Source organism: Condylura cristata, unplaced genomic scaffold (assembly GCF_000260355.1).
Source record: "Condylura cristata isolate star-nosed mole 26May11 unplaced genomic scaffold, ConCri1.0 scaffold00004, whole genome shotgun sequence".
Taxonomy (NCBI): domain Eukaryota; kingdom Metazoa; phylum Chordata; class Mammalia; order Eulipotyphla; family Talpidae; genus Condylura; species Condylura cristata.
The window spans coordinates 43,252,414-43,259,083 of NW_004567105.1; positions in this window are offsets into that span (position 1 = coordinate 43,252,414).

Here is a 6,670-nt window from a genome sequence, read left to right on the forward strand (position 1 = left end):
GAAGTCTTCTTGGAAGGAGTGAAGGGTGGGGGGTGGTAAAGGGGGAAGAAGCCAACATTATCGGGCTCAGCATCCAACCTTCCTGAAGCTAGTTCCACCCTACACCTTTAAGACCCAAGTCAGTACATTGCTTCTCCACCCCTTAAATTAATCTAGATAGGGTTTCTTTACCTGCCTCCTGATATATCCTGACCAATATAGGGGTTTCACCAGGTACCTTGGCATGTTAGGTGTCCCCTTGGCACCTACAGCCCTTGTGTAATTTTCAGTGACTTTTGGACTTAGAGCAACTTGTTTTGGCCAACAGGATGTTCACAAATACCATACAGGCACAATAGAACTTATCCGTCTTATCAGGGTTCTTAGAGCCCTTCTGTCACTGTAAGCTGGCCTGGTCTGGCTGCTAGATGGAAGAGCTGCAATGACCCACTAAACAAACCATCCCCAGCTGCTCTGGAGGCTGATGGCAGTCACAAGAACCACCACTGAACCCAGCCAATCGCTAGCCCACAGAATAGTAAGCTAAATAAATGACAAATATTTTAAAGCACTAAATTTTGGAGTGATTTTTTGAGGCAGCAAAGTAGAGAGGCAATAGGTGAAAATGGCATTGTGGAAGGCACTGATGAAGTGCTGCTTGTTACCTGGGGCTTGTTTTAGCTAAGACAGACAGAGGCTGTGATACTAAGCTATTGCTTGGGCTTAAACCAACCCCAACTTTAGACCATCAGTTTTAATTAAGCAGGGGTCCTGAGGCTTTGAATTCTGAGTCTTGGAAACTTCTAGTCACCTACAAGTCTATGCCTGGCACTGCCACTTGACTTGACCACCATTCACTCCTGTCATCACTGCCAACACAGACTTTTAGCCCTAGGATGAGGATGCCAGGTATCCATCCATCTGACAATTTACAGTTCCTCTTCATCATATCCTAAAACTCTAACAATAAGTGAAAGGCAATAGCAAGAGACAGTAGCCAAAACAAAGAGACACTCTACTCAAGAGGAGGGAATATTTGTACCCCATATATCTGATAAGGATTGGTATTGGAGATCTACAAAGAGCTTATAAATTCAATGAAAGGAAAACAAACAACCCAATCAAAAATTGGGCAAAAGAGCTAAACAGGCACTTCTCCAAAGAAGACATGCCGATGGCAAAACTGACATGAAAAATACTCATCATCACTTATCAGGGAAATGCAAATGAAAGCAAAGTGAGATATCACCTGTGAGAATGGCACATGTTAAAACAATAAAAATAAGCAACAAAACAACCCACCCAGAAATGAGTACTGGCCAAGGAGTGGAAAAAAAGAAATGCTCTTAGGTTAGTAGAAATGTAGACTAGCCCAGCCCCTATGGAAAGCTGTGTAGAGGTTCCTCAAAAGGCTAAACATAGATATACTTTATGACTCAGCAATTCTACTCCTAGATATTTATCCAAAGAGCACAAAACCATACTTTAAAAAGCAAACCTGCACTCCTTATATTTATTATGGCACTATTTGCAATAGTGTCCCAAAATAGATGAATTGATTAGCATGGTACACATACATGTGTATCAAATCAAAAAAAGATAAACTCATGCCATTTGTGGCAACATGGATGGAACTGGAATGGACTATTCCAAGTGAAGTGAGCCAGAAGGAGAAAGGTAAATACCAGAGACTTAATGTGTGGAATCAGTGAAACCAAACAAAGCATCAAAGACAAAGTATAAGACTGACCCTGAAAGCTGATCATGGATCTGAGACAACAGGAGGGAAGAGAATAAAGCGGGGAGGAGAGGACACTGGACCATGGTGGGGGACAATGGGTGCTTTCGAGATAGGAAAACTGTGGTGACCATACCCGAGGGAAGAAATCCAATAGAGGAAAAATAAACAAGGACTTAAAAAAAAAGTTTCCCCCAAATCAAAAGCCTAGCACCAAATGATTTCACTAGTGAGTGCTACCAAACCTTTGAAGATGAATATCTATTCTTTTCATATTATTTTAAAACGTTGAGGAAGAGGGGATGCTTCAAAATATATTTTGTGATCATAGACATTTTGTCTCATGCCTGGTCTTGTTTTGTATATATATTTTTTAAGACACAATGGATGATGGTGGAGGATTGTGGGGACTTTGGTGGTGGAAGACCACCTGAGGGGTTATCTTGACTGTATTGTCAAATAGTAACAAAGATATAAAATAATGACACTCCATTAATAATAATAAAAAAAAGGCAATGGGGACACCTACTATATACATAATGCTCACGGCAGCCATATTTTTCTTGTGCCAACTTCACTTAGAATACATTTATCCTACTAGGGTATTTGCTAGATGTAATTTACCATTTTCTCTTTATCTGGGATTGTTGATACCAAACATTAAAACACTAGTACTGATAACGATGACTCTTACTGAACCTGGCACCAGGCTTTGGACAAAGGTCTTTGGACAAAGGCCTGATCTTTAATCCTCTCTACAAATTTGGGAGACAGGTTCTGTCAGTTCCAGTTAACAGGTGAGAAAAATTGAGTCCCTCACCCAAGTGCACAGAGCTATGAATTGTTGACATGAAGCTACTACATTTGTTTTTATTTTAAAGGGAGATGCGTGCGCTAGAGGAATGAGAGGGCTTCGTAAAGGACACTACCTGAGGCTGGGTTTGTCTCAAACTTGCTGTGAACTTGGACATCTTTCTAAATTTCCTAAGGCCTTAGTTTTTTCATCTGTACATGGGCACAGTTATCTTTCAAGATGGCTAGGGGAGAGAATTAAACAAAAAATAAAAATCTAGCACAGATTGCACCCATAATTGTAGCTTAAGCCTTTTTACTTTTTCTTCCACCAAGAGACTAGACAATATTGATGTCTAAAAGAATGAAAAACTCCATGAGAATCTGGGTTTTACTTATTTTGTCTATGCTGTACACCCTGCCCCAGAACAGCATATGGTGCCTCTTAGATACTCACTACACATTTCTTTTAATGGTATTTTCTATTTCTTTGAGTCTTTTATTGCAAAGATGTGACTATCAGTGACTTCCTGTGCTATTTGGGTCCAGAAGGCAGAGGGGATCCAGGAGCAAAGTTTTGCAAAAAGGAGGGAAATGATCCACTCTTGTCTCTCTCTCTCTTTTAATATCTATTTATTTCTGCATACAGAACTGGGGGACAGGCCAGAGGTGCAGGGGCGGTGAGAGGATTCCAGAGACAGAGCGGGGAGTAGAACAGCCAGATTGACGAAGTACACTGCTGAGGGGAGCAGCAGACAGGTGAGGAGAGGTCTGCCACGCCATGTGGATCACCTCCGGGACGGGGATCGAACTCATGCGGAAGTGACTAAGTGACTTTAGCTTCTTTATGCTGTGCTTTAACCCACGGCGCCACCAGGAAGGGCCCCATTCTTGTCTCTTTTAAGAGCCTTCCAGGAGCCTAGTGACCTGTAATGATGATAAGAACTACTCCTTGGTTGCCTGCCTGCCTTCTTAGAATAGCTTGGGAATCACTGGAGAATATGGGTATTACATGGATTGTATGTAATCCGTTGTATGTATACTGGACATACCTCCACCCCGCCTCCTTTTCTTGCCCCCTTCCGGGCCTCCTCGCTCATCCCAGCCTCTGCCCAGGCGCTGCTATACCTCTGCACTCTGCACAGTGACCAGACTTAGAAAAGATTCTTCTTTGATGCCAAGTATCAGCAAGGCTCTCTGAGGGTGTGAATTATTCATCGAAAAATCCAGCACCCATCTGTCTTAGCCAGTGCTGCTGGCCTCTCTCTGGGTGCAAAGCAGCTCAGGGTACCTCCAAACTCAAGGTGTTCTCATAGTGAAGATGCAGCTGCCTGAGCCTTTTGCCTTAATTGGAGACATGAGGGACCCAAATAGGAGACTCTAAGTGTGTATTTGAAATCAATTTGCACCTTGAAGTGGCATGAAAAGTAAAGTCTAAGGGATGTTTGCTGTGAGGGGGCTTCTGGGGTGTCACTCTACTCAGTGGCCCCTAAAGCTGAGGTTAGTAATCTCCCTCTCACCCCCACTGAAGAGGTTAGGGTGTAAGTGCCTTTTCTGCAGAATAAGGGTCTTTTACTGTGGCCTCCCACAGCCTCTGAGAATCAGGGGCTGCCGGCCAGTTGGCCTGAGGGGGTGCACTGTGGGGTTCCCCAGAGCGGAGGCAGTAAGATTTCAGACACTTTGAAGAGAAGTGAAGTTGCCTCTGATGCCAACAACTTCTTGAAATCTCTGGAGGAAATAGGTGTGGCCACAGGGCCAGAGGGAGCAGTTACGTTGCTGGTTAGGAGTCTCTCAATTCTAAGAGTCAAAGCGGTCATTTTCCTCCATTAAGTTAATAAGAAGGGAATTATTTGTGTCTTTAGTGGCTTGCAACTGACTTCCAATTCAGCCTCTTGGGGGGAAAATTAGGGATGAATGAATCCCTGAGTGAAGAGTTTTCCAAGTACTACCAATTGTAAGATGCTTATTGGTCCTCGTTATTGTTTTTTTTAGAATGCACCCTCCATTATTACTATACCAAACACACATGCATATTAATATATATTATACATATTAGAGAATTTTTGGATTTTTGCTTTTGATCTCAGCTTTCTAAGAAGTCATTTCAAGAGTTCATGCAGAACTATAAGTCGTCCTCAGATATAATACATTTTTTTATTCCTATGCTTCTTCACCTCACCTCTGTCTCCCTGCTTGAGGGGTGGGTAGGAAGGCTTGCAACTCTGTGCATACCCCTGACTCTTGAAAGGAATCAGGGAGGGAAAAGTGTTCACATCTGTGGGTTCCTTGAGGCTATGGGGTCGCACAATGTCAATCCCATCACTTACACCAATGGCCATTTAATATAACCCTTCCTGCTGTAACTCAGGAAACAGGTAGCTCAAAAAAGTTCAGGAGTGATCAGGTATGGCACCCAAGTGCACCTGACTCACCTTCCACGAAACTTCTGGTCACCTGCCTTTCAAGTCCACGTCTGTTGGTGCTGGAGAGACAGTGTCAGGGGCCCCAGCAGCTGCCCTTGGGGTCCCAAGAGATCTGTCCTGCTAGAACGTGCCTACAGGAGCCCACGTGAGTGAGAACTCTGCTGAGGATACACCCGGCAGGTGTATGAGGTAGAAATCGCTCCACAGCACTGGCTTGAGGGCCTCTGCTCCTGATAACCTAGAGGGGAAGCAGGAGGGAGGCCCCTGCACTTGTGAGCGCCCAGAGCATGACCTAGTCCCCACCCCCTGCCTGAGTCTGTGTGCTCCATCCCGCATGCGAAGCTTCCACCATTGCTGGTGACAGCCCAAGTGGCACGCACAGCTGGTTTTTATGCGAGCAGAGCCCCAGGCACCTGGCACAGGGCAGCCCAGTATCACCAGTGCCTGCCCAGCCCTCCCTCAGTGAGGGGGCATCCATGCCCTCCCCCCATCTTTGTTAGAGGATCACTTTTTTGTTTTTAATGTTGAAGAACTGGCGTGTAGGCCAGTGGTGGCCTCGTTTTTTTTTTTTACATTTGAAAAGGATAAGTTTTTTAGGAAAAGGAGAAAGGAGGACAGAAAGCTGCTGTTTTTGAAGAGGTTTGTGAAAATTGTGAAAAGAAACACCTACATAATCACAGATGGGCAGTCTTGGGATGAAAACATCTCCATTTTTTTGTTTTCTTTCCACAATTGATTTCTATAACTTTATGGCATTATGGTCAGAAAGAGTACTTGGTATGATTTCAAGCTTCATAGTTTTATTGACAATTAAATGGTATCCACACATATGTTCTATTCTTGAAACTGTTCTGTGTGCACTTAAAAAAAATGTTGTGTGTAGTGGTTTTCAGATGGAATGTTCTGCAGATATCTATTAAGCCCATTTGAGCTAGCGCCTCATTTAAGGCTATTGTTTCCTTATTTGTAGTTAAGATAAGGCCACAAACTGAAAATTATTCTTTTTGCTTTCAGTAAGGAGCCTTATCCTGGGGTGCTTACTGCTGTTATGAAGAGGCGGTTCCTTAAGCTCTGGTCAGTGAGAACATTCAGCTGTCTCAGTTTTGGCCTTAAGGTGGAGAGGTCTTTTGACTATCACAGTCTCAGGCTGTGATAGCAGTCTCATCTGTGAGGAGACAAGGTATCTGACCTTGCCATGGTCTGGCTCCAACTGTTTTATATTGGGAGCCTCAGGCTCGAGCTAGGAATCATCACTTTGCACCCCTACTCCTGTAGTTCTCCAGTAATGCACCCTCTACTGGCCTGGGTGCCAACTCCATGCACCCCCTTCCTCTGCGCACCCCTTTCCTCCATGCAACTCCCTTCTAAAGCCCCCAGGATGGACAAGGGACCCTCAGTCAACAACAGCAGAGCTGCTGCACCTAGCCGCTGCCCTCCCTCCACAGCTGGTGCTGATGGAAAGTTGCTAAGTCTGCTGCTTGGAGTCCGCTGCTCGCTGGAGCGGAAAGTTCCTGCAGCGTGCTGCTGCCCTCAGTGGTAGCCACGACTACCTTGACCCCCTTCCCAAACAATAAAGAAAGTCAGTGATGGATGGGGTGACCAGATTCCCAGTACAACCTGTATAAAACCTTGCCATGTCTGCTCCTCGTGGCTCAGACTTTTGGGAGCTGTCCCCTGAGCCTGCTGGTGTGACAAATAAATCTCTCTTTCTCACCTCTCTGCTTCCTGATTTCTCTGG